This window comes from Hippichthys cyanospilos, chromosome 11 (genome assembly GCF_059441005.1).
Source record: "Hippichthys cyanospilos isolate Australia breed blue-spotted pipefish chromosome 11, RoL_Hcya_1.0, whole genome shotgun sequence".
Classification (NCBI taxonomy): Eukaryota; Metazoa; Chordata; class Actinopteri; order Syngnathiformes; family Syngnathidae; genus Hippichthys; species Hippichthys cyanospilos.
Genome location: NC_142379.1, coordinates 14,454,841 through 14,481,137, shown reverse-complemented (window position 1 = coordinate 14,481,137; position 26,297 = coordinate 14,454,841). Strand labels below are relative to the sequence as shown.

The following is a 26,297-nucleotide window of genomic DNA, read 5'->3' as shown; positions in this document are numbered from 1 at the left end:
CTAGAATGCTAAGTTTTACTTATGTTTATTCACCATGCAAATCAAATCTGATTGTGTATGTGTGTGAGTGTGTGTGTGTGTGTCCATTCCAAATTTTAGGTAGTTTGGACATTGTCACAAAATCAAAATACAAATTTGTGAGTTTATTATTATTCCCATTGACAACTACGCATATAGGGGGGACCTTTGCTGGAAGATTCAAGGCCTGGTGTCATGAAGTCCAGGATCCGTTCATTTTTCTGTTCTCGTGGATTCTCCTGCTATTTTAGTAAGCATTGTAAAGCACCACAATGCATCACCTGTTGTGCTCACATTATAACTAGTTCAGGCCAAAAATGTGTATTTCACAACTGCAATACAACAGGGCTTCCCTGCTAAAGGTGCTCTGACGACACAACCGGAAATAGATAGATGGATGCCGACCACAAATGAGGATTTTTGTGCATGTTATGACACAAAATCAAATTAAATTACCCATGTCATATCTAGGGCTCCGTAAATACCGCCTGCGCTGTTGAAGGAGCCAGCAGCAGACTCACTGTTGAGTTCTTGCACAATCACACAAATCCACTCGCTGCTGCGACAGCTGTCATGGTGACCAAATGAGAAGATTTTGTCAATCGTCTTCAGCTTGTCAGGGAGGCAGACGCAAGAATCACATATCTGACAGTCATGGCAAGTTCAAAGAGGCCACAAAGCTGGTGAATTATTTGTTTTTATTTTTACAAGACAGAATGGTAAGTGAATGAAGGAATTTCAAACTTGTTGACGTTCATATTTATTATACGATATGTGATTCTGATGTCATCAGACATAAATGATTTCATCATTTGGCAACAACCAACAGAGTGTGCAATTAAAACAGGAACCAACTGCAGGGATTCTTCAAATAATGAAAGCGTTCCTTTCCCTGTTTAGCCGCATGAAGACCTTTTCTACAACATTTTAGCATTTGTAACGTTTCATTTTGTTAAATAGGGCTATAACCTTTTTTTTATTATTAAATTAAACAAGGTCACTGGTGGTTGTGCAGGCAGCATGTGTGCAGCTCTCATTCTCTCACTCAGTAAATTTAAGTGAGGATAATTTTCTCTTTATGGGCCTTCAGGGGATTGGTTCCCTGTTCAGGGTGTGATCTGCCTTTGGCTGGAAGACATTTGGGATAGACTGCTATCTGTGACTCTGAACGAGGTAAGTGGTTTACAAAATAGATGGATTGATTTTATTGACTGACCGACAGCATCAGGATGATTCCCTTGCAAAATAGAGCAGTCTGGAAGGGATTAACTAGAAGCACAGGGGAAATGAGTGGAAAGAAATACAGTAATCAAAACAGTTTGTTGGAAGGACACTATACTCTTTCCTGAGCCTTACACTGGAAGTGAACGGACATATTGAGACCAAATTAGGGAGTTCGTATTAGATATTTTGTGTGAGTTTTTTTTTTTTCTCTTATCAAGGAGAAGAAAAAAAAAGTATTTACTCATATTTGGCAGTACTGTACATTTGAGGTGTGTTCAAAAGCCATGTTCACTGTACAGAATCTAACTTACATAAACCTTTTTAAATATTTTACAATGATAACATTAGCACAACGCCAGAGCCTCACTCGTCACTCTGACAGGAGACATTGTGCTCAGTGCGTCAAGTGCGTAGTACAGATGGAAGCGGTTCAAGCACGAGCTGCTGATTGAACAATAATTAATTTAAAAGCAACCGAACCTTAGTTAAATGCATATTTATTAAAAATATTCCATTTATCTATTCCATTGATAATTCTTCATGATAAATTGTTGTGATGTTTTGAGTTGAACCAATGGTGGTTTTGTACTATACCCATACATAGCAGTAAAATAAAACATAATATTGTCTAAAAATATTAAAGCGGGGATGACTCTCCTCATTCAGCTTTTTTTCAAGATTTTTGCATTGTATTTGGAGTACACATATATACAGAACAATAAACACAAACCTTTATCCAGACAAGGAAATGATCAAGCAATAGTAATCTGTAAATGTGTTTCCATTTCTAAAACCCAAATCTCTATTTCAGCAAGAGCTGCGTCCATAAAATAGCTCGTCCAAAAGCAGCAGTTTTCCACAAACACTGATCACATGCATTTTTGTTGATGGTCAACAAACTTATCCTGCTGAAGGCTACAGAACAAAAATGCTTCTTGATGATGATTAAAATACCATTTCATCGAGAAGGGAAAATGCCTGCTCGGATTCACAACTGAAACACAGTCATAAAAGGAGTTCAACCACGAATTTTCTTTCCTCCCAGGGTCAACTTTTGTTCAGATATAAATTACAAAGTAACAAAGAAGACAGATGAATATGTTGAGCTGAAATGGAATTACAAATCATGATTATCCTGACCAACATTACTACTATTTCTTTTTTGTTTATCATATTAGTAAATATGAATAACAATATGTAAAGACAAATTTACAAGCAAGCAAAACATTGCAACAATGTAGTTTTAACGTTGGAATGCGTTATGTGAAGACAGCCTGGTTGTGGATGATACATGGGACCTAAATGACTGGTGAATGACTGAGATTTTGGGCGAAATCTGATGAGATCAAAAGAGCTGTTATTGTTGTAAAGCACACATTGTTTTGACTAGTTGTAGTTTCGTTTGACGTGCTTTTGATTTCTGTGTTTCAAATTTCCCACGTTGTAAGCATTCAATGAACGCAGCACCTTGAATGCGCTCTCAATCGTTTCCTCTTCTTTATCCGCTACACAGTTTGAGTCCGTGACACGATCGTCAAAGTTTCTCTCAATTCGTGTTCGAGACCGTTTGTGATTGCTTGCATGCGCCCAAAGGTGAGTTTATTCGCTTATAATGTTCGATTTTAGTGCTTGTTGTATGTTTTAAACTTGTGTGTGACGTCACCTGCAATTATGTTGTTTCGAACTTTCGGCTAGCATGCTAATTATGCTAACGGAGTTTCGTCATTATGACAAACTATTTATTTGTGTTTGATTAGCGCTGAATTGCGCGAATTGAGAAGTTTAGAGTGTTATGTTGTTTGCTGTGTGGTGTATTAAATTGTTTATTTATGTATGTATGTATGTTAATATTTGTTATTATTTACCTGTACTATTGCATAGCACAGTTGATAAACGTGCTGAATGGAACAACCGTCCGTGTTCTCTAACTGGAGCACATACATCCATACCTTGCCACTTTAAAAGCACTTAGCTGGAGACATCATAATCATACCCGAACCTCTCCGTTTATGATCATCTCTGTTCTAGCAAAACAGTACTCATCAACACACAACACGGTGCCCGTTGTCAAAAGAGCTGCGAGCTTTGGCGACACATTTGCATTGCAGAGGGATATGCTTGTAGATTGCACATGACCTACTAAGATTAGTGTTTTACTAAAAACACAAATAGCAGAAAAACATCACATTAAATGCCGTTTTATTTTTCCTTGAAATGTAAATTTCAGTTTCTGACCCTATGCTAAATAAGATGGAGGGGATTTAACAGCATGTGCTCAATATAGGGACGGCAGAAGAGCATTTTGATCAACAAATGTTGCATTAGAGGAGAAAATAGAAAACCGTTAGATTGTATTTTTTTTCTTTTACAATCGACTATTATAGTAGAGAGAAGATGGAGCTGCACAAAAATGGTATAAAACATTACTTGAGAGGTTGACAGGTCTCAAGGCCAAAGATTTACAGTGTTCAGGTCAATTTTGGCACTTATTAAAAACAACAAGTCACCCTGGTTACACAATTCTATACTTTGTTTCTAGATTCTTGTCATTTTACTTTTCAGCGAGAGACTTAATGTAAGTACAGTCGAGCAGTTATCTGTGAAGATGGTTGAGATTACTACGTAGCCTGAGCAGCATTGGTTTGTATGCCAACGCCAACAAGTTCAGTCAAGGAGGAGTTCATCGTGACATGGGTACGGGAACACCTGCAGTACTCTGGATCCAGAGATACCAAAGTGTCCGGGTCAGGGATTCTTGTGAGGGCAGCCGACGCGGTTCAGCAAGCAGAGTCACGGCTGAAGCATAAGGCTACCCTGGGGACAGTGGTGCAAGGCAGAGCGGGACTTGGGAGCCAACCAGCTACCAGACTACGTCAGTGAAAGAGAGAGGCATAGGTTGGTGCAGAACGAGGTGGGAGCTTCAGCCAAAGAAGATCAAACCAGCAGGGCAGTGGCCATCCGGAAGCAGGGTGCCCGGATGAAGTGGGAGCAGGCGATGGAGCAAAAAGTCACCGGGAATGATATCTATCAGTGGAATCCCCAGGAGATTAAGTTCTTGATCCAGATATGTTGATATGATATGTTTGCTTAGCACTTTTATGCATGCAGCTGTGTTGTGTTGACATTGCTGAAGATGACAAAAAGAAAGAGTAAAATGAGTGCTGGCGAAATGGAGATTTGACAATATGACTTTTTTTATTTTACAATCTCAGTGAGGATTGTATGTTTTCATTAAGCTGTTAGGTAACAAATGTATGCACTTAGTTTCAGAGAATAATGCAGTTGACCTGCAGCAAAAGCTAATGAATATTTCTGAAGCGTCTTGATTTAAGAGTAGTGTTGTTCCATCTATATTCTTCTGTCATCCTGGGGGTTTGTAGCAAACATAAACATGAACTGAAAATACTTCTTTTACAATGATGACTAACACATGATTTGTGTTTGGCAGACTTAAAACGCCACCATTTTTGTTTGCCCAAGATAGATTTGACAAATAATGATGCTGTGTATTTTTATTGCGAAACATTCGTCTTACAAATACGTAGATCAGGGGTGTGTAAATGTTTTTTCCCCAAGGGCTGTATACAGAAAATAGAATGTGACGTTTTATTTTTATTTTATCATACGAAAAGATGATAAACCAACCAATGTCTTTCTGTTAAGGGTGATAAAGCAAAAAACATATTTTTGTCTGAATTACCTTGAGTTTCCACAGGGTTGTAATGGTAATGAATGGATTATGTCACTGTATTAGCTTCAAATTGAATTGTGTCTTTGAATATCTCTTTATATGTAAGTACCCTGTTGTGAAAATTTTCTGGCTGCAAACATATTTAGCATTACTCAGTGTCACAGGCCACCATAAAGTGGAGGGTGGGCCGCATATGGTCACAGAACTGTTGTTTGGACACCACCAATGTAGAGTTACAGTTTGCATAAAAGTGTTCATATTCATATGTTTACAGATATGTAAAGTGGGGAAGAAAAATCATTGATGATCCTCTTTCCTGCGACCCGTTTCCTCTAGAAAACTGTGAGACCAAGCACTGGCCTTGTTAAAAATTGTCATTTCAACACAAATCATCAGAGGATATATATTGCAAACAGTATAAAGGGTGTGGTGCAGTTTTATAATGACATAGGCATGAGTAAAAAACATTTAATAGAAACATTATTAGTTAATTCTGAACAGTATTATAGAGTAGCCTGCTGAACCAATGGTTTAATTTTAATACTGACATGGATGTGTTCCTGGTCAGTGCGTATCAGATAAAAGATTTAAACAAAAAAACAACAACTATATCTGTTATTTATTTTATTCCCAGAAGATGAAATGGCTTTTGTTAAATTTTAGATTTAGAATAAGTTGAGCCAATTGTCACCATTTTCTACTCAAATGTAATTTGAATGTATCTATTTAGTATCACGATACTACTTCATAAAAGGAAAACATGAAACTGTTGATGAAGAAAACAAAATGACGAAATATGACTGAAGCTCTAAGAGTGTGTTTGTGTGTGCATTTGGGAGTGTGCTACTGGGCATGCGTGTGTTTATCAAGCAAGTGAACAAAAGGATTGCCGAGATCTGTTGTGCTCACTTCACAGTACATGCCCCAAGTGATGTCTGCTTGAAGGAACACCATGTAATTTGAAAAGATTTGCAACTGTGCCTGTCCCTATGAGGTTCTGTACGGCTTTCGGTCATGTTACTTATCACAAAATTCCTTCTTGTATGTTTTTTTTTTTTTTTGTCGTTGTTGTTTGGACTCAATATGAGATGCATTTTTCTCATTTCTCCCTTTGGCACACACAGTTGGGGAGCTAGCTAATTATTGTAGTTTGCAAACTATGTACTGTATCATCTGGGTGCAGCACTTTTAATGACATTCATACTTCCTGGAAATCTTCAAACTGTTTGACCATTCCTTTAATGCATTTTTGCCAGAAACTGAAAACCATCACTTGGCTTTGATATCTGTTGATAGTGATGCTATTAACTTACATATACTTTGAAGCTTCAAACCATGTATCAACCATAACAGGAAATGAGACGAGATGGGGTTACGGCATAAGCTAAAGTGATTAGCCATGATTGCCATGGATGGCTGAAAGGATTTTAAATTAGAAAAAATTCCACGTCATTATGATGTGATGTGACACACATTTGACTGTATGGTGAATGCTACAAAATCGGGAAGAGAGACATCCAATTTATGTACTGTATTTCCTTAAGGTATATCTGCTTTTTCATTTTTGTCAATTATGACACTTCCCTATATGTGGTACTCAGCGGGTCTGACGTGGATTGGTGCAATGTTTCATGATTGTCTGGCATCGGGCTCATGGTTTGAGACATGCTCACAACCTTTTACCACACTATTCTAAAGCTAAGCCTCATCTTCATATACAGTAAAACTCCTCTACAACTAAACGTGCATGTGCAAATATACCCTCCAGCGTGAAAAGAAATCCATGCATTGACACCTTTCCCTCTTTCTTACTTCCCATACAATGAAATTCCCCCGTTGCATAATACAAAATGTTGTTTTTTTTCCTGCATTTGTCTTGCACTGAAATTCACTTTGGCGAAAACAAGCCTGCAGCAAAAGTCTAGCTTGGTGTATGCTTGACACGCCAACATGCATTTTGCAGCACTTTATAGTCAGTGCGGCTTTACCCCGCAGTCAGAAGATATTCTCCCAAACTATAGGTGGCAGTAAATGGAGTCTGCAGCATACAAATCACACTATAACAGAGGTAGCGAATCCTAGTAGATCAAGCTATAAAACATTTTCAAAGACTCCTCATCCCTCCTCATTGTGGTGCTTGCCAGGAGTTGTTTACGGTATTTAGATCCCGCAAGTCCTTTTCAGCCAAATCATGAAGGTGTTTGTACCGGCGACCTTCCATAAGCGATAGTTCTTCTGCCATGTTTTCCTCTCGCAAAGAAATTTCGGAAGGTACGCTTTGCGGAAAATCTGGCTCACGTGGAGTGGCTTGGTTGCCGAAATAACCTCATTTTGACACATGGAACTGCGCGGAGTTGATGTAAGTATGACATTGAATGCTTATTGTAGATTTGGCCATTTCTTTCTTTTTTCAATGTTGGGTTGTTTTGATTTTAACTTCAGTCAGATTGTAGATTGCACAACATATTTTTTTACGTTTATGTCCGAGATATACAGTAGATTTGCTATAATGAAAAGTCCCCTGCTGCGAAAACATTCTGGCTGCAAACATGATTTTGTTGTAGAGGAGTTCAACTGTATAATGTAATGCGTACTGTGACGTACCTGTTTAATATTTGTGTGTGTAAGCGAGAAAGGGACAGAGCACACGTGCTCATATTTTCTGCCAATGACATACACACAGTGCAGTGTGTGTATGAATAAGCAGCTGTTTTTCAAACTAATATGATAAAACATTCATTTTGCTGCCGTATATAATATGCACTCACCCCTGCACCGACTGAATGCCCCTTGGTTATGATGACTTTAGAGGGAGAATAAAGCCCAGCCCGGCAGAGGAGTTTCATTTGAATGAGCCACAAATGTCCTTCACTGCTATTTTTCATCTGCAGAAAGCCTTGACAAAACATGAAAAGCATGTCAGACCTTGATCAAAACATGAGAAACAAGAGGGAGCCATCACACAATGGCAGGACGGGACGGAAGGTGTGGGCATCTGTGGTAGACCAAAAGCTAGACTGTAATGCACCTTTGAGCCTCTAGGACTGAGCGTCCCCTTCCCCCTACTGCCCGTCACGAATATTGTGACAAATCGTAAAATAAAAATGACTGGATTATGGAGAAAATTGTTAAAATTCCCACAACATATACTTTTTCAGCCTGAGGCTGCCCAGAACATATTGTCATATGGCCTGATAAGACCATTTTTTCAGTTGACCAAAGTAGTGGAAAGGCTGAGGTTTGAAGAAAGAAAATATCTAATGAATGTAAACATGCACGTTCATTTGCAAAACAGTGGGGCATGGCTTGCGCTTGCACTGCTTCCTTTGGTGCAGGCATGCTCGTTACTGTTCTTTGATGCAGCAAAATCAACTCAGATGCCTTACAGAAAGATTGTTTCTGGTGTATATTTAAATTATTTAAAAATAAGTTGATTGTGAGAGCCAAAACAACACTATACTGTTGCTTTAAGAAGTTTCACGCTGACCAAATTGCACCTTTTTTATTTGATTTATTGAACATATAAACACAATACAAAATGAAATGTAAGTCATAAAATAAGAATAAACTAAGATTAAAAAGAAAAAACATCAACAATGAATACAGCCTTAAGTAGTTTACGTATTCAAAAGGAGTAGGAAGAAGTTCAAATACTTTTCGAGTCCTACCCCTTGTTTTCGCTAAGTTATTACATGATATTCAAATTGTAGATAAATTGTATACAGTCAAATAATGCAATGTATCATCAGTACAACGAAACATAAATACACACACGTCTTATTAAAAAAAATTCTAGATTATCAAGAGTCATGCTTGATTCATGTATTTAGACATCCTAAATTAAACTGAATACCAAATTTATTTATGATAACTTTAATACCTCACGCAAAAAACGCGTTGTTCTTTTACAAGTTAATTGCATATCAGACTCACATGTATGGAAGTGTTTGCTTTTATGTCTCAATGTGCCATACAGTACAGTAAAACTGCAATTAACTCAGTGAAAGGTAATATCACAAGTCTTGTTAAGGTGTCATGCTTAACACGTTGTGTGACAAAAAGGTCCATTTTAATTTAAAGTATATAATGTGTGTGATAGACAGCGAGACACAGCTGACAGGAGACGACAACCGTCAAGGCTGCAGACCTTTATGAAGCACCTGCGTATTCTGTCACACTTCCAGAGGTTAGTAAGGTGTCTGGAAGATCCCAGCAGTGAAACGCTCAACTGACATTAACATCATCTAGGTATTGGCTCAGGACCGGCAGAAGCTTGTTCTATCAAGAAAGGGTGAGATGGGGCAATTTGCTCTCCGTCCTGGTTGATGAGCCGTACACATTTGGCCTATCTCACTAGCAGCTCCAGCCACCGAAGTCCTTCTTAAGCCGTAAATACTATTCTAGAGCTTAGTTAAAAGAGGCATGTTCATATTAATATTTGAATTTTAAATGAATTATTTTTCAAGAAGACAAAGGACAAAAATTGCATTATAATATATTCATTTCATTCATCTTTATTTTTTCAGTCTGTCATTAATGTTTTGCTATAGACATAGACCTTTCTCTAATGTTCTGCTTTACTGTTTGCACTTATTTTGGGTAGAATAAGAGGTGCTGAATCTGTTTTATGTCACACACAATCACAGATGGAAAATTAAAATGTCCACCAAACATTGTCCCAGAAGGGATTCATTTGAAAACAAGGCAGAAAGCTGAACAACAAATGCCCGTGTATAAATCTCTTTTATTTATTACTTTTCACTCTACTTAGACTACTTCTAAGCTGCCACCATAATCGTTTCATAACAAGCTTCAGAACAGCGGCAGCTTGTCAACAGAGAGTGCTAGGCTGGCAACCCCCAGCCCAGCTGAGCCCCTGAAAGCGACAAACATTGAAAAAGAAAATTGAATACTAAGAATAGGACATTATATGAGCATTATTAGGACTCTTTGTTGGCCTTGGCTGTCTTGGCTGGTTTTGTCGACAAATGACGGACCAGCACATATTTGTGAAATGCCCACCTCTGGTCGAGATCAAGTGACGACGAAAGCATGGGTGAAATACAATAATAGACTGACAATGAATGACGAATGATGGACCAGTTAAATTTGGAAAATGTACACTTCTGAAAATGATAAAATAAAGCTGTTTACCATCCCCAAAACTGAGATGCACAAGTAAATATATCAATGACCTTTAGACAGCATTCAAGTTCAGTCAATAAAGCAAAACCAACTTCAGTCAGAAATATTTTATATGAATATTTATTATAATTAAATTACCATTACCATGGTGAAATGTAATTACTTAACGAAACAGGGAAGTAATACAACAGCAAAAAAAGTATACATTATCTGTTTTAAAGAAAAAGATGATCACATTAGTGGATGGGTGTCCAGTCCCGGTGGGCCGCTGTTCTGCTTTTTTCCAGGTTCTTCTCCTGACTCACCTGATTCAAATGATCAAAATCATGTTCAGGCTTTTGCTGATCTCACTAACAAGCTGGTCATATGAATCAGGTTATTGGGTAAAAAAAAAAAAAAAAAACCCTGACGCCCAAGTTTAGTCACCCCGGCATGTTACCCCTCAAACAATTAAAACAACGTATAATACGTGGAACTAATCAATGGCAAATTAAAACATAACAGTCAATCATCGGTTTTTAAGCTCGGTATGAGGTCTAACAAAAATATATGTAAATAGGTATTCTACCATTTCTGCAACTTTGAATGAAACTCCGGTTTGCTGTCGTGGTGACTTAATCTCACATTCTGTTGGATTAATGGACACATTAGATGGACACATGGAGAACCCACAATTTCAGTATTCTCATTAGAGTGGAATTCCAATGCCTTACTTTTGCTCATACACCTTTGCTCATATGGTGCTCTTAATTTGTAGTCAAAAGTTATATTTTGTGAAATTCATATTTTCAATTCTTCCCCAGTTTTAGGTCCACATACACAATCATTGAAGGTCTCAAGATGCCATTTATTGCATTCCTGCAGGGCTTGCACATTTTGTTGCTGAATACTGTATGCATAATTTCTGTAATGACACACTTGTTTAAGCAGATAGTGTTATCTTGAGAAACCAGTGATACAGACTAATTTGAATAAGTAATGCCCAGGCACAGTTGTGCACTATCAATGGAATCCATCCCACCCCGAAGACACATTGTGGATTCTTTATGTCTCAGTTTTCACTTAATCTACTGCATATTCTAACCACAGATCACAAATTAGGCTATTTGTAATCTGGTCCACAATACACCATTTGCAGTTTGCACTTATTGTATCACTGAACTTTGATTTATTCTACACAGCTATGATTTATGTAATCAGAGAATCTAAATTAATATATTTCTTGCTTAGTTACCTGAAAAGAAATTATGAGCGTTCTGAACCTCTGTACATGTGTATGTCACTTCTAATGGTTTTTCCCAAGGAACTGCATCAATATCCTTCTCTCCGTAACTGTCATCTTTCTTGACAATGTCAAGTAGATTGGATTGGTGATGTGATCACGGTCTGGGAGAGGGCATAATAACCTCTTGCTCATAACTGTGGGAGTTTTGGAATGGAAGTGGTGGGGGTGCAGCATAGCCAGCAAGTAAGATGGAGATAAAACTGTTGCGCTCACTGATGCACATTACCATTAGTCTTATTTTCTGATCAAACCTCAAGTACGGAATTATCTGAGACATATCAGGAGAGGCGCCGGAATTAAACGATCTTCTCTACCTCATTTAATGACCGAGGAAAATGGACTTGAGAAGAGTTTATTTCATTCAAGGCTCACTAATGACCCTTACAGTGAGTACTTAGGAACATGGATTTATGGACACAGAAGATCTAAGGAAAATATTAATTCATGAAAGAAAAAATAATGTCGCTTAAATTCAACATAACGACGTGCATCAATGCTTTACGACTGGTGTAGGAAATCAGAAATACAGACTGCAATGTTTGGTTAATAAGAAGTACCCCCGCTGCTCCCCCATGATTGAAATCTGGCATCAGTAAGTATCTTTTATGTGTGGAATGACCTACTAGAAGGTTTTGCTCATGCAAGTGCATGCTCTGGGCAACTGCTCTATTTTTCTGCTAGTGAAAGGGAAATTAAGGTCACCTAAAGTGACATTCTGCAAATATGCATTGTAATTGCGCAAAATACTTTTGAGTTGAAATCCAAGAATTCAAATGCCCCCTCGTACTGATGTATAGATGTTGGCAAAGTGTCCACAAGCAGTCAAAAACATATTTTGCAAAAGCACAGTTGAATGAGCTTCCTTCTTTTTAGGCAGTGCGAGACTATTAGTTATTTGATATTCAACCCACACCAGTCATAAAAAACGAGCAACGCCCTTGAGATCTCCATGAACACCATGTGCTTAATTTTCCATGATGAATTAAAGTGGGATAGGCAGTCGTTTAGCTCATCTGTTGTTTACTCCTATCCTCCTTTTCAGCTCTGTGTACAATTTATCATTTCTTATCTCATCATCTGCTCTCATCATCATTTAAAAGTGATCTCATCAGAAGGTGTTGTGATATTTCACTTCGCACTATGATGTAAAGACATTCATCATTTTTGAGCGCACAGGCTTGGTGGGTGACCCAACTGAAAGACTGCTACAATAATTTGATATGTAACAACTCTGCTTTTAGCATGTGGACTCAAGTGCTTGGTACTTTTCCTTCAACTTCATTTTTTCAAAGTCGAGTCTGAATTCTACAATGCGTTGTCAAGCCCTTCCTCATGCACGTAGCTCTCAAAAATGTTTACATTTATTTTAAACTTGTATATTTGAACATTTTTGATCTTTAAAGTTTAAAAGTTTGGACATTGCCTTAGCTGAGTTTTCTGGCTTTTCCTAATTTGACTGCACCTGTAGGAGCACAAAACCTTTATTTGTCATCAGTGAGCAATTTTTGTTTAGATTATAGCTACACTCCTTCCGAAAACATATTCAGGATATTACCCAGAAATAGTCCATGTCTTAAGGTGTAGATTAGTTGTATAGTTTTGCATTTAATGGAAAAAAAGGGTAAAAAAAAAAAAAGTGCATTTGCATGGTGAAGATATTCCAAATTGTGGAAAGCTCTCGTTGAGATTTTTATTTTTTTTTTAATTTATATATTAATTAATATATTATTGTAAGCACATTTTCTCAACAATTACCTCAACAAGATCCCTTCAACACCAATTTGCATTGTACAGGTACCACTTTACAATGATGTGTTCCTGGTTTATTCTAAATTTCATTCAATGATTTCTTTCATCAGTTCAACACTGTCTTGTAGGTTCCTCTATGTTTTGGGTGCTCCACTAAGAGAACTGAGTGCAACCAGCCCTGGCCAAGTGATTCAAATCATCATGTAATACCAGGTTGTATGTACCAGGCTTTCCAAGCCCTTAAACTGCCCTCTGTTACAAATGCAGAATTTAAATGTTGTTTATAAGTGTACTTGACAAGAAAAAGGAGAATCTCTTTATCATCAAGTTTGTCAAAAAATTGTCAGAAAAAAAAAATTCTGGAAGAGTTGGGGGCATTTTCAAGTGCGTGTCCATACCTCTTGGACCTTCGTGTGATGATTTCACTCATTGTAGCCGCATATTTTTTATTCTTCCTTGAAAAGTAGCATGCTTTCTTTAAAAGCTAAAAGAAAGTGCTGGGCTGGTATGCTTTCTGGAATCATAACCCAAGTTTCCACAACTCATCATTTTTCACATTCTCAGACACACTTAGGGTCTTCAAAGTGAATCAAGTCTAAAAAGTCAGGAATTGGTTCAGTGACATTTCATTACAGCAGGGGTGCCACCAGGTTTTATGGAGAGAGGGGGTTTAGTCCCAGGAAATGTAGAGGATGTGAACAAATTCAATGCATGAGCACACCATTTTACAAGTAGCTAACTGTCAGCGGCCAGCATGGCTGGCTCAAAAGCTGGCATGGTTGTTGGCTTTGTGGAGCCAAGTGCAGGAAAGCTAAGAGGCAAGGAGTAGAGGCAGAAGTCTGTTTTTAAATCGCAAAAAAGTGTAACTGAACCAGGATGCGGGGAAAACAGGACAGGAACAACTACAAAGTCAGGCAGGCGGATATTGTGAACAGATTAAATTTGTACCATTGCATGCATACGATTATACATTTCTCGTTAATCAATTTTTAATGTAAATAAACATAGTGAACATATTTGTCTGCATTCATGACCCCTCAAAAATAATACTCAATGAATGCAAAACTCTATGCAAAAAAGATTATTCAACAAAAACAAATGAAAAAAGAAAAAAAAAAGATACCTTCTAGGGCTAAATAAAAACTAGCAACTGCAAATACAGCTACTGGTGGGTGGAGGCATCAAAGACTGCAGCATGCTTTTAACAGGCAAATTGGTTGATCACACTTGCCATTACTCTGTGCATGGAATCTAATGAGATTTAATGACACTTTGGTCCACAGCACAATATGTGTTTGCTCTAAAATAGTTTGGAAGCTGTAGGGATTACATTTTGATGCATGTGCCAGAATGATGAAAAAAAAACATTCCTCAAATCAGTATTATTAAAGTTGCAGTCTTGACAGTCTTCTTTAATTTTATCGCTGGGATCACTCTACATTCTGGTAATTACTTTCCGAATTAAAGTTTCAAGTAAAACAAGTCTAACATATATAATGCAACTCTCCTGGCTGAAATGTTTCATGCTCATATCCATGTTGAGTGAAGGGCATATTGTTCCTCGCCAGTCTGCATCACAAATGAATTTTTCTGTGAAATCCTTTAGACTTACACTCTGCTGTTAGACAGGAGCTCACTAATTGGCATTACCGATTCCAGCCGTAATGAAGACTTACTGGACTGTCTTGAAAATTGTACATCCTTCATTTTCTTTTTTACATGAATATCATTGTACAGCTTGGAAACCTGGAAAAAAACTTTTTCAACCACTCTGCTGTGGCACGGTAGTGTTTTGTCAGATATAGTCAGGTGTGCCGTGGATAATGATCCAATGTATCTTTTTTTGGTAACATAATTGTCCAATTTTTTTTTTTTTTTAACATAATGTGCAGCACAGTACTTTAAGAGGAACAGAGATGTCAGTCTTGTTCATCATTGGCACCTGTGCCATCAATCACCTTGTCTGAAAGTATTGTTTGAATATTAACAGACAGGTCTTCTTTTGTGTTTGGTGGGTGAACTCAAGTATGTACTGTAGAATATCTTGCTGCATGACCCCCCCCCCCCTCCCCCCCCCCCCCCCCCTCTCTCTCTCTCTCATGTACGATTGTCCAACAAACCATCCATTTCCTTTTAGGGCTGTTAGATCGCGTCAGACTCCACATTAGTATTGAGCGTGGGACTGCTGCAGTGCATTATGCCTGCTGTGAGGTGACTGTCCTTTAAAAAAAAAAAAGTGATACACCAAGGGTGCGATAGGAGAGGCACAACATAGCAAGGGATCACTGTACAATCCTCTGGCCCGAAGCAATACCACTAAAGCTATCTTTCATTTTGTATTTACTTTCACCAGGGCTGTTATCATTGTCCCTGGTGTGTGGTGAAAAGTTATCCAATTGCTGTATGGTCCCGATTGTACTTAAACACCATCTCTAGTTCTTAGGTACCAAACAAGCTAAATCTGCTTTTATTTGATTCCTTGTGATACAACTATAATTACAATTATTTTAAATTGTTCATAAAGCCCATAGAAATTCACATTTTAAAATTTTTGGCTGCTTGTTTTCCTCAATATTTTTCAGGGGAAAAAAGGGGCTCAAAAAGGTTGAAACAGTGATCTAAACTTGTCACATATGTCTTCTTTAAGTAATGGTAGAGAAAAATGACATTTTCCAAAACAAAATAACATTCAATGTAAGGTTGTAAACACAATAGGGATTACCACTGAGATGCTATGCACTAGCCTGACACAATGGCGCTAATGGGGAGCTTCTACCATCCTAAAATGTTCCTATTGTTTCACATTACATAGTATTGTTTACAAGTCTGAAATTCACTAACGAGCAGTTTGAAATCACCTACCATCCGTTCACAGTAAGAAAAAAAAATGACAAAAAAGTATTATGCATGTCCCAATATCAGAAGCAGTGAACACGCTTGTTCTAACAAACATGAACAGGCGTCAATGGCAGGGCATGCGTTGATTACTGTATTATGTTACTAAATTGTGTTGCGTTACAAAGTTTGCGTAATTAAAGGCCCAATTTTCACAAAGTATCTAAAAAAAAATACGCACCTTTTTTTTTCCTTTTTCTTTTTCTTCTTCAAAGGGTGTCAATTAAACAATTTTGCATGATGTAATATATCCCCATGCTGGCACCAATGAGTAGGGGATAATATATTCAGCGGTCTGGCAACTTGGTAAACAGATTTCCTCACTGGAACATAAATATTTACTATATAGATAACATGGTCTGTGGTGCATATAAAAGACTGAAAATATTGTGATTTATTACTGACCTCACCTTTTGAATCCCTAATTTTTGCCTGACTAAAAAGGTCACATTTTTCCGTAATGCGATAGTAAGTCACTTATTCACTGCAGGACTGCTGCTTCCCTGCATTGTGTGCTTGTCTCTCCTATTGCTTCTCTCCTCTTTGGTATTCAGCACAAGCCTTGAGCAGTTGAAACAGTGCCATTCACTCGGGCGCAGAATAATTGGCCACTAAATCACACCCATTTGCAGGCTTTCGGCCTTTGTGTCTTGGTTGTATCTCTTACTTGAATCAGATTCCTTTGTGACATGTTTTTCAAACCAAAAGGCAAGAGCATTATTGTCATTTTGCAGGTGGCATTTTTTTATACACATCGTGTGCTTCGTTTTAAATGGTTCATCGAAATTAAGGAAAAAAAAGTGTGTCATTATATATCCTTAGTTTCTGTATTATGAGAATCAAATAAGAGGACTTGAAGACTTCAGGTACAATTTTATTTTACTAATGCAAACCTTAGCCAAAATGTACCTTAAATCCTATTGTTTTTATGCGCTATGAATAACATGCGGTCGATAGTTGTTTAATACTACAGTATATACAGTATAAAGTGGTCAACGCTACTATACTCATACAGTACATGCTCCTTCATACATACATAAACATACTGTATGAAAAAGCTCAGAATTTCTGTTTCATCAGCACATACAACCTTCCGTCCTCATTTTTCCCTTCCTTCTTTATTTTTCTCTTCTTCTGTTCGTGTACATCTATCCAAATGAATGGAGTAATTGGTCCCAAAGAAATGAGAAAGTCAGGTACCGTCGCCCATAAATCATAATATGTCACCACTGCATTTTTTATACCGTACTGATTCAAGAATCGTAACTGCAGTTATCCTAGTGAACATCGTATGACTGATATTAGTGAAGGTTACACATAGATAATAATTATGAACACATATAGAGAAGTTTGTACGTTCGGAGAACCTATTATGTTTTAGAACCTGTGGGAGAAAGTGGAGTTCCTAGGAAAGCCCAGGTGAAGATGTAAACATCTCAGAAAATGGTGAGAGCTGAGGTTTAAAAGTTTGATTGGGACAGTCTTGTAATGAGAACTACTTTTAGATTTATTGTAAAATATTTTAAATCTACTTTTAGTTCCTTTGTGACAGTTTTCCCTGTGGCATAAAATAGGGCATATGATAGCATTGGGATTGTTCGGAATTAATATTGGTGTAATTAATATTGCATTGTTATGTGTTTTGTTTTGTCCTCTGGGATCAGTGACTTTAGACGCGTAAAGTGTATAGCTTGGTTTATTATTGATATTTCATGGGTCGTTAAGTCCATTACAGTTCCCCTAAGGCAACCATACAGTTTTACCAAAGTGGAGTATGAAATTTCAAAACCATTGTTCATTTTAATGAAGGAATTTCTTTGAATATTCTGTGACAGGGCACTACAGTAGGATTCTTGAAATGCAAATTTCGAGTTGAATGAATAAGTTAACCTTTACACCAGGTTCCTAACTAAGGGGCCTCGTTCTGGAAAGTAGAACGTTCGGTGATGGGCCATACAGATAGATTAAAGAAATAAATAAATAACAAAACAGAAAGCAGAAAATTATCTGGGATCACAATTTTCTGTAACTAATGCACAACGACCCTGAAACTTATAGAATTTTCCAATTGTTGCCACCCATTCAGTCCTCACTAGAAGACAGCAACAACTTTGACTTTTCAGTGTCAAAAACTTGAACAAAAACTTGTGACTTAAATGGCCTCTTTTAATGGGGCATCAAAACAAAAACAAGACCAGCTGTCACCACTCCAAATTCTCTTTATCTTGCATTTATTCATGTAAAAAAAAAATGTAATTTGAAAGTTGAAGCTAAAATGGAAATTGACATTAGGATATTTTTTAAGGTTGTCTTTCTAGAGCAGGGGTGTCCTAACTCGGTCCTTGAGGGCCGCTGTCCTGCGTGTTTTCCAGGTTTCTTTCACTGACACACCTGATTCAAATGATCAAGATCATCATGAGGCTTCTGCTTAGCTTGCTGAAGAAACCTAGAAAACATGCAGGACAGCGGGCCTCGAGGACCGAGTTTGGACATCCCTGTTCTAGAGGTATGTTGACCATTTCCAAACCTTTTTTTCCACCAGGAATTGCTTTCTAACTTGTACCATTTAAATGATTAAAAATTAACTAAAAAAATATACCAATATTAAACAAAAAAAAAAATAAGTCTATGACTGGAAACACATGTTGAGAATGTACATAGTAGTTACAGTATTTTAAATGGGAGTCATCACACCTATCCATAATTTGCATTGCACCTGAATAAGCCCAAACAAAGTTCCGATATTTTAGTAGGCTTATCTTGACAGCTTTTCACCCAGAAGAAGCATAAAAGATTATAGCAGCATTATAACAGCAATTGTTATCTCAAACTGTTCATTATTCCCTCCAACGTGACATAACATTTATTTAAAATTATTAACTAATGAAATAAACTTTACAAAATGAGCCACAATATCACATTTTTTTTTGGCAAACTGTGTTATAGTCATGAAACTAAGGCTGAGCATTTCAACAATAAATCCAAAAGGTATGTTTGAATGAAAGGACGAATGAATATATATTTTGAACATGATCATGAAATAAAAAATCAAGGAGAAACAATGTAGCTTACACCGTTTGAAAAGGAGTTTCCAATTGAAAACAATTGATACTTCTATTGTAATGCAAAATATTCACCTTACTTGCAATTCATCATTTGTAAACAATAAACCGAGTTGGAATTAGTCAAAAGTAATCTTACCCAAAAGAACGCCATACGGTAGCCACATCATGCTTTGGGACTTTTACTGGACATGAGGTCCAAGACACGGTGCAGGGATTATAAACAGATCAAAATAGTCTGTATTAACACAAAACCAGACATCTGTTAGAAAGCAACGAATGAATAAATACATTCTGGAAAACCCTGCTAAAACAATTAATCCAGGTAAATATGAGGACACTTTATATGGTGACAAATGTGGGTTGGCTCCCATTTATTTTATTGTTTCATTATTTTTGGTGCGTACCCTATTGAAGTGATTGATTGTACACATTTTTGGCCAAAATATGGTAGATAAAATTTCACAATTATATTTCTTGGTGTCATTTTTAGACCAAAAAAAAAAAAGAATTTGAACAGGATTGTTTATATTTTTATAGTCACAGTTTGCAAGGTGAAAACTGTATTTACTCACGCGTATTGTTTTTTTTTCTTCCGAAGATACCTGTCTTAAGTTTCACTTCCAATGTTGTTGTAATATTAGAAATGTCTAAGTGACATCTGATCTGTGATTTGCAAAACAATAACCAAAAGTGGAAAAAGAAACAACAGAAGTACAAAAATACAGTTTTTGTCCCTTCCCTGTTTGCTGTGTGTTCTGATGCTACAGTGGACCATGCCACTGTTCGTTTTCCAAGCAGCACGTTCAACAGTTATCTGATTTGATAGGAGTCACTTGTTGTCCTCTTCTGTGTATTCTTGAATATAAAATTGCCATGCGAGCTGCTTCTGAATAAAGGACAGTGCAAACTTTATAAATTATTGTTTTGCATGATACACCAGGCGGAAACCGCTGTGCTTGCTTGCGAAACCCTGATTTTTTTTTTTTTCTTCACTCATCTGTGATAGGCAGAACTCATCTAGAAATGTATAATTCATATCTTGGAGATTATAAACATCCTCCTGAGAATGATGTATTTATGAAACAGCTGCTTTGAGTGTTTATTGCAAAAACTGTCGCCTCAGCCCCTGCAGTGATAATGAGTTTTTTTTTCTTCCTAGGGATTAAAACAAAACAAAAAACCCTTCCAATTACGTAATACATTATAAAAGGATTACTGTAACAAATAGGGGTGAATACAAATATGAATTCATTAATGTGACGCAATGCTTCCTTCCACTATTTAATAGTAATGTCAACAGGCAGTAGGTGGGGACACCCTGCACTAGTTGTCAGGCAATGGTAGTAGATAATAGTAATTTAACTTAATTTCACTTTTTTTCAAGCACAACCCCCCCCCCCCCCCCCCCCCAACACCCACACACACGCACACACACACACACGCGCACACACACACACACGCCACCCACACACACACACACACACACACACACACACACACACACACACACACACACACACACACATTACAATTCAGACATTAAATCGAAGTTCCACTCAAAAAAGCCAACATCTGAGGTCCATACCTACTTAGCAGGAGTATTTTTGTGTCTACAGTATTCTAGAGTTTATCCATCATCCATCTGCAAATAAATAAATTAAAAATCCTGTATTATAAAAAAGGGATGTGGTGACACACGAATGCTTGAAACAAAGACCATAATATTTTTTAAGCAGAATTTGAAAAGGTGCCACTATTTTGTTTCCTTATCACTGTCCTGGTAGTGTTGCACATTATGTTTGCACTGCACGCTAATATCGTTGAGTGAAATGTACCCAAGAGCTGAGCAGAAAACAAAATGTAAAGAGACTCTACCAGTGAGATTATAAGGCTACCTTTGGCAGTCCCAAAACAATGAAACTAAACAGCTGCAAGTTGCAATGGCAGATTTTCAGCAAAGTATAGTGTTGTGACTTGTGACTCACTTATTTTAACTAGGAGCTAAACAAAGCAATTCAAATAAGGGGCTAAAGACTAAGAAGAGACAGATGAAGTAACTAATATTTTCAAAATATATACACAATTACTTTCAACCTTGAAATTTAAATACAAAACATTTAACTTAAGCAATACTGTATGAACATGATTAACGCTCAAGTGAAGATAAGCAATTCAGAAAATGAATGAATAGGTGGTTGATCATTGAAATTGTTGATATTGAGTTGATAATTCAAACTGGCACTTCTCACTAAAAACTGCACCGTGGTGTAAATATAAACATGTTAATGATTCCAAAGATTTCTGTTATTGCACATACAGTATTTTTCTAAAAATGTACATATGTATGTATGTATGTATGTATGTATGTATGTATGTATGTATGTATGTATGTATGTATGTATGTAATCAGGGGTGCCCAATTCATTGCTCGCAGTCGAGACCAGTTGACCGCCTCTGTATTTTGGTTGCCCACATGATATAACATTATTATTAAAAAAAAAAAAAAAAAACAATCAAGGTAAAAAATAAAAGAACTTCACTTGAAAAAAATGAACATTAGTCAGCGCTTGATTTTGTTTGAATTTCATTTCAGATCGATACTGTGTGAATGTGATTTCAGAACAGCACTGTATGGTTCACCTCAGAGACTACTCTCTCTAGGAACCAAAGATTATGAAGTTGGATGAGAGTTATTTGTGACTTTGCTTCCAGAATTTAAAAAAAAAGGCACCAAGGCTGTTCGTGTCATACATTACTTGTAAATACAGTTTATTGAGAAGGATAAGCTTCCTTGAAATGATTTTGTTTTTTATATCTTTGCTACGATACTGTGAAATAGTGGCCTGACAGGCAGCACATCATCCCATATGCCTTGTAGCACTTCTAAAAAAAATAAAAAACACAAGTGAATAAGTGAAAATTCATTTGTAAGTGTGGTAAATTGTGAAACTCTTGCATGAATTGTTCCCTAAAAATGTGCACTGAAAATGTATTTCAGCAAGGCAAACATTGAAATCTAACTTTTGCAGCCACAAAATATGGGGCAATATATTTCCATAAATAGTTAAAATGCAGTGATGGGGGTTATCAAACTCCTACAATCACTTGGAGGCACTGCCACCCACCAGGAACTTCAGATTCCCATGCACCAATGGCCTGTGGTCCCCAAACATTTTTTTTTCCTAAATTGTTATTCTCATCCCTGATATGTTGCATTAAACAACCATGGTAACAGGTTTCCACAGACTAAACTAGACTGTTTGTCATATGAATCATGCTAAATTCTTTTCTCTCATTTGTTTTCACCCAATTGGGATCTTTCCAGTTCATCAAAACAGTTGTGATTGACTGTATTTGCAGCTTTTGTTTAGTGACTAATATCCCACGCTGCGCAATAATAATACATGCTGCTGCTGTATTAAAGTTTCATTTAAAAACAGTGAATCAGTTGGTATAACAAGAATTTGGCAGCTGTGTTTATTGTAGCTAATATGAATGCACCCCACTGAGAAACAAATAACCACCACAAGAATGCCAACAAAATAATTCTGGTTGGAACCAACCCAGAAGTGAGATGGTAGGCAGCTATTTCAGCGCTATCATTAATATTGTTTAAAGCAGGAAACCGTGCAGCTTTGATAGATATAGGTGTTCAGTAATCTTTTAGTGGTACCCTTGCTTTGTCCTCAGGATACAGGTGGGGCATTCGATTCAAACCATTTGCTTTAACGGTTCCATCAATTCTGGCTGAAAAAGAGAAACATACATCAACCGAGGGCAGCTTACCTAAACATTTGAAGGAAAACAATGGTGCCTGGGTATTGAATGTTGATCACATTGACAACCATATGATAATTGACTGGAATGTGTATATATATATATATATATATATATATATATATATATATATGTATATATTGTATATACTGTATATACTGTATATAGTACATACATTTATGGACCAGTTTGATACAGCAATGTAACTCTATGAAGTGGAGATCACTACAACACTTTTCAAAATCAACGCGTAAGTCATTAATACCTGATTTAAAATGATGATTTTATAATTTATATATGACATGTATATGCAAGCTGGAATTTCTAAATTATGATTTTAATTACCAAATGGGGAAAAATGCAATACTAACTGGCCCTATGTGAACAAGTAACCCAATCCCTAAACAACTGTGACTAACCGCTATTTTGGGGCAGCTGAGTTCAATGTCACAGGCGAAACCCAAAATTGATTGGAATCTGCTAGCTAAATTGAGGTAGGCTGCAAAATCGTAACAACATACAGGTAATGCCACAGTCCAAAGAAAATCCTGAAGTGGCGTGACCTTTAATGGCCAATTCATGCTATAAAACACTCCAGTATGGCAGAGTTTAAACAATTCTGCAAAAAAGAAAGGTCCAAAATTCCTCCACAGTGACGTGAAAAACTCATCACCAATTATAGCAAATGTTTGATTTCATTTATTGTTGCCAAAGGTGGCTCACAACCGCACAACTAGCTATTAGGTTCAGGGGGACAATTACTTTTTCTCGTGGGGTCATATAGCCTCTTATTATTACCCCTCTTGGTAAATGAAATCATCATTTAGGAACTGCAGTTTATATATTGTTGGGTTGTTTCAGTGCAATATTAACATTGGTTTCATGAAATTAAACCTTTGCATAGCTTTGATAAATATGCAAAAATCACAGAAATGTAGAAGGGGGCAAATACATTTCACAGCACTCTATACGGGGAGACTTTTCACCATACTGTATTTGAGAGATGAGAATGCCAGTTTGTGTTTATTTGAATGAGCTACCAGAGGTCATGCAGACATTTGATGAATGAAGGTTTTCTTCCATGTCGTAACTCTTTTTTTCTCATTTCTTTGAAAATATGGCACATATTTGTGTAGACACTGTGGAAGTATAAATTTAGTGGCTGTATCCATCAAGGACATGCTTTTATTTTTTTTTAAGGCTGTATACATCAAGGACATTTTTTTTTTTAAACAAATGTGAAGCTCCCTCACTGGAGGATTAAGGGAGGAAATCAAAACCAGAAATTTCTCTCCAATAACATGGTCTGTGAATTTAATGCCTGGAACATATCCCAAAAGTGCTAGGATGTGACACGACTGAGAAAGTTGTGGAATTCAAAAAGAAGAAAAAAAAACACCCTTATAAAACATTCTAAATGTGAAAATGTGACATTACTGGTGTCATGACATTTGAGCTATGCTCCATCACCTTGAACATGTTTGCAATGGGGTCACCAACAGTATGGTGACGTCTTTTGGCTTCCCTGCGCTTGAGAGATGTGAGATGGACTGAGTGGACAAGTGTGTTGTGGCCTGACATGTATATGAACATATTTCAATTTTGGGGGAGAAATCGTGCATTTTCTGACCGTGTGTGATGTACATATTGTACATTTCCTCTTCAGTTGGTTGGGTTGTAGTGCAGTATTGGCCCCAGGAGAAGCGGGTGACATTTCAGGAAGTAGAAATGCAATACTTTACCCGGGATAATGATTCCACACAGTCGCGATGTGTCCTCAGGTTTGTGGAATGATGGAATACATTTGTTGTCCTTGATCAGAATACCAAAAATATAAATACATAAAATAGTAATCACATCAATTACACTGACAGAAAGAAAACTAAACAAAGATTCTCAGGTACTATTTTTGTATGGTTTCTTTAATTAACGTTTTAGAATTGTCTTTTTATTGTGGTGAATTAATTATTGATTGCCAATAAAAAACTTGAAAAACTGAAAATGTTGTTCTTAAAAAAATGAAAGCACAACACATCTTGAAAAAAAAGGGTTATCCCCGAACACCCGTACGAATAAATGAAGTTACATCTTATAGTGTAATCATCAGACTAAATTACTTGTTTAATTAAGGCAAAAACGTTTTTGCTTTTCAACTTTGTCATGAATGAAGACCCAACTAAAAGCATTACTCAGTGATTAAAAACAACATTTTAAAAAGTACCATTAAAAAAATAAAAACTAATAACTAGCATTCTATTCTAAAGCCTAAAATTGAATTTTGAAAAACAAAAAGCGAAAAAAGATTTATATAAAAACAAAAATCACACAAGACTAGTGGTTCAAACGACAATTTCCGTTCAGTGTATTACTGACTAGTTCAAGAGATTACAATTGTTTGTTCTCAGAAAATGTTTTGTTGGTCATTCATAAAATGTTTAGAAAATATCTGTTTGGCACAAAAACAGCTAGACTGCATCAGGTCCATTACCATTAGTCGCAGTAACTAATTTGTGGGTGTTGTTGGTTTTGTTTGACACTGCGAAACATCTCTTACATCTTAATGCAGCTGCCCTCCTTGTTTGAATATTTTAATGCCACTTCTAAAAGTCCTTCACTAAACTGAGATTGTCGAGCCTCCAGCATCAATGCTGATTTATCTTGAAAAGTAGTTTCCATAAGGCTTACAAAAAAATAAAATAAAACAGAACTAACAGAAAAAACAGATCACTAGTTTGGCATGATTGTGTAAATAAGTGCCAAGTCACAATAAATAAATGAATGGTCATTATAAATAACCTTGAACTAATCGTTAAAACAGACTAATTGAAAGGCTTAAGTATCCTGAGATGTATATCATATATTTTGGTTGTAGTGAAATGAAAGGATTGTCTGAATTTTCGTATATATTAGAAATATGCTGAATCAATGGAATCTTGCGTAAGAATTCATTTTTACACTCCAACTTCATAGTCATCTTCTTTTTAAACATTCACGTTTATATATACATGTGTTAAGAGATTTGCATTTGTAATGCTTATACGTATATAATTAAAGCTCAAACTCCCTTTTGCCATTGCAGAAGATGAGCTGGAGACTATTAATAATATTTCACATTTTATCTGCCAGAAGAACTTGTACCCTTCGAATCCTCCGAGCATTCTCTGCAGCTTGCTCACATTTAAATTCAGATGCAATCTTATCCACTGAAATAAAATTTTAAATGTAATGTTAATGAATACAAGTTAATGCATGTTTATGTTCTCAGTAGTTCAGAAATGTCTAGTCAATATGTGAGAGTTTACGTAATAATGAGTGTATTTCTGATATTATTAGGGTAAGATTTGTTGTGGGATTCGTAAGCTTCTGCCAAGCTTTGCTTAGATTTTGGTGAAACGTTCTCCAATACTAAGGGCAGTTTGGATGCAGCGAATGTGTGAAGAATGCATTT

The 26,297-nt window shown here is 36.7% G+C and overlaps 1 protein-coding gene across 1 annotated transcript in view; it reads left to right on the top strand.

Annotated features, from left to right (window-relative positions):
* The first annotated feature begins 2,696 nt into the window (after positions 1-2,696).
* Positions 2,697-26,297, top strand: part of lsamp (limbic system associated membrane protein) — a 368,199-nt gene continuing 344,598 nt past the window's right edge. The window contains exons 1-2 of the mRNA XM_088427837.1: positions 2,697-2,835; positions 9,033-9,119. The gene's annotated coding sequence lies outside the window, so the exon portion shown is untranslated. The remainder of the gene's footprint in view (positions 2,836-9,032; positions 9,120-26,297) is intronic.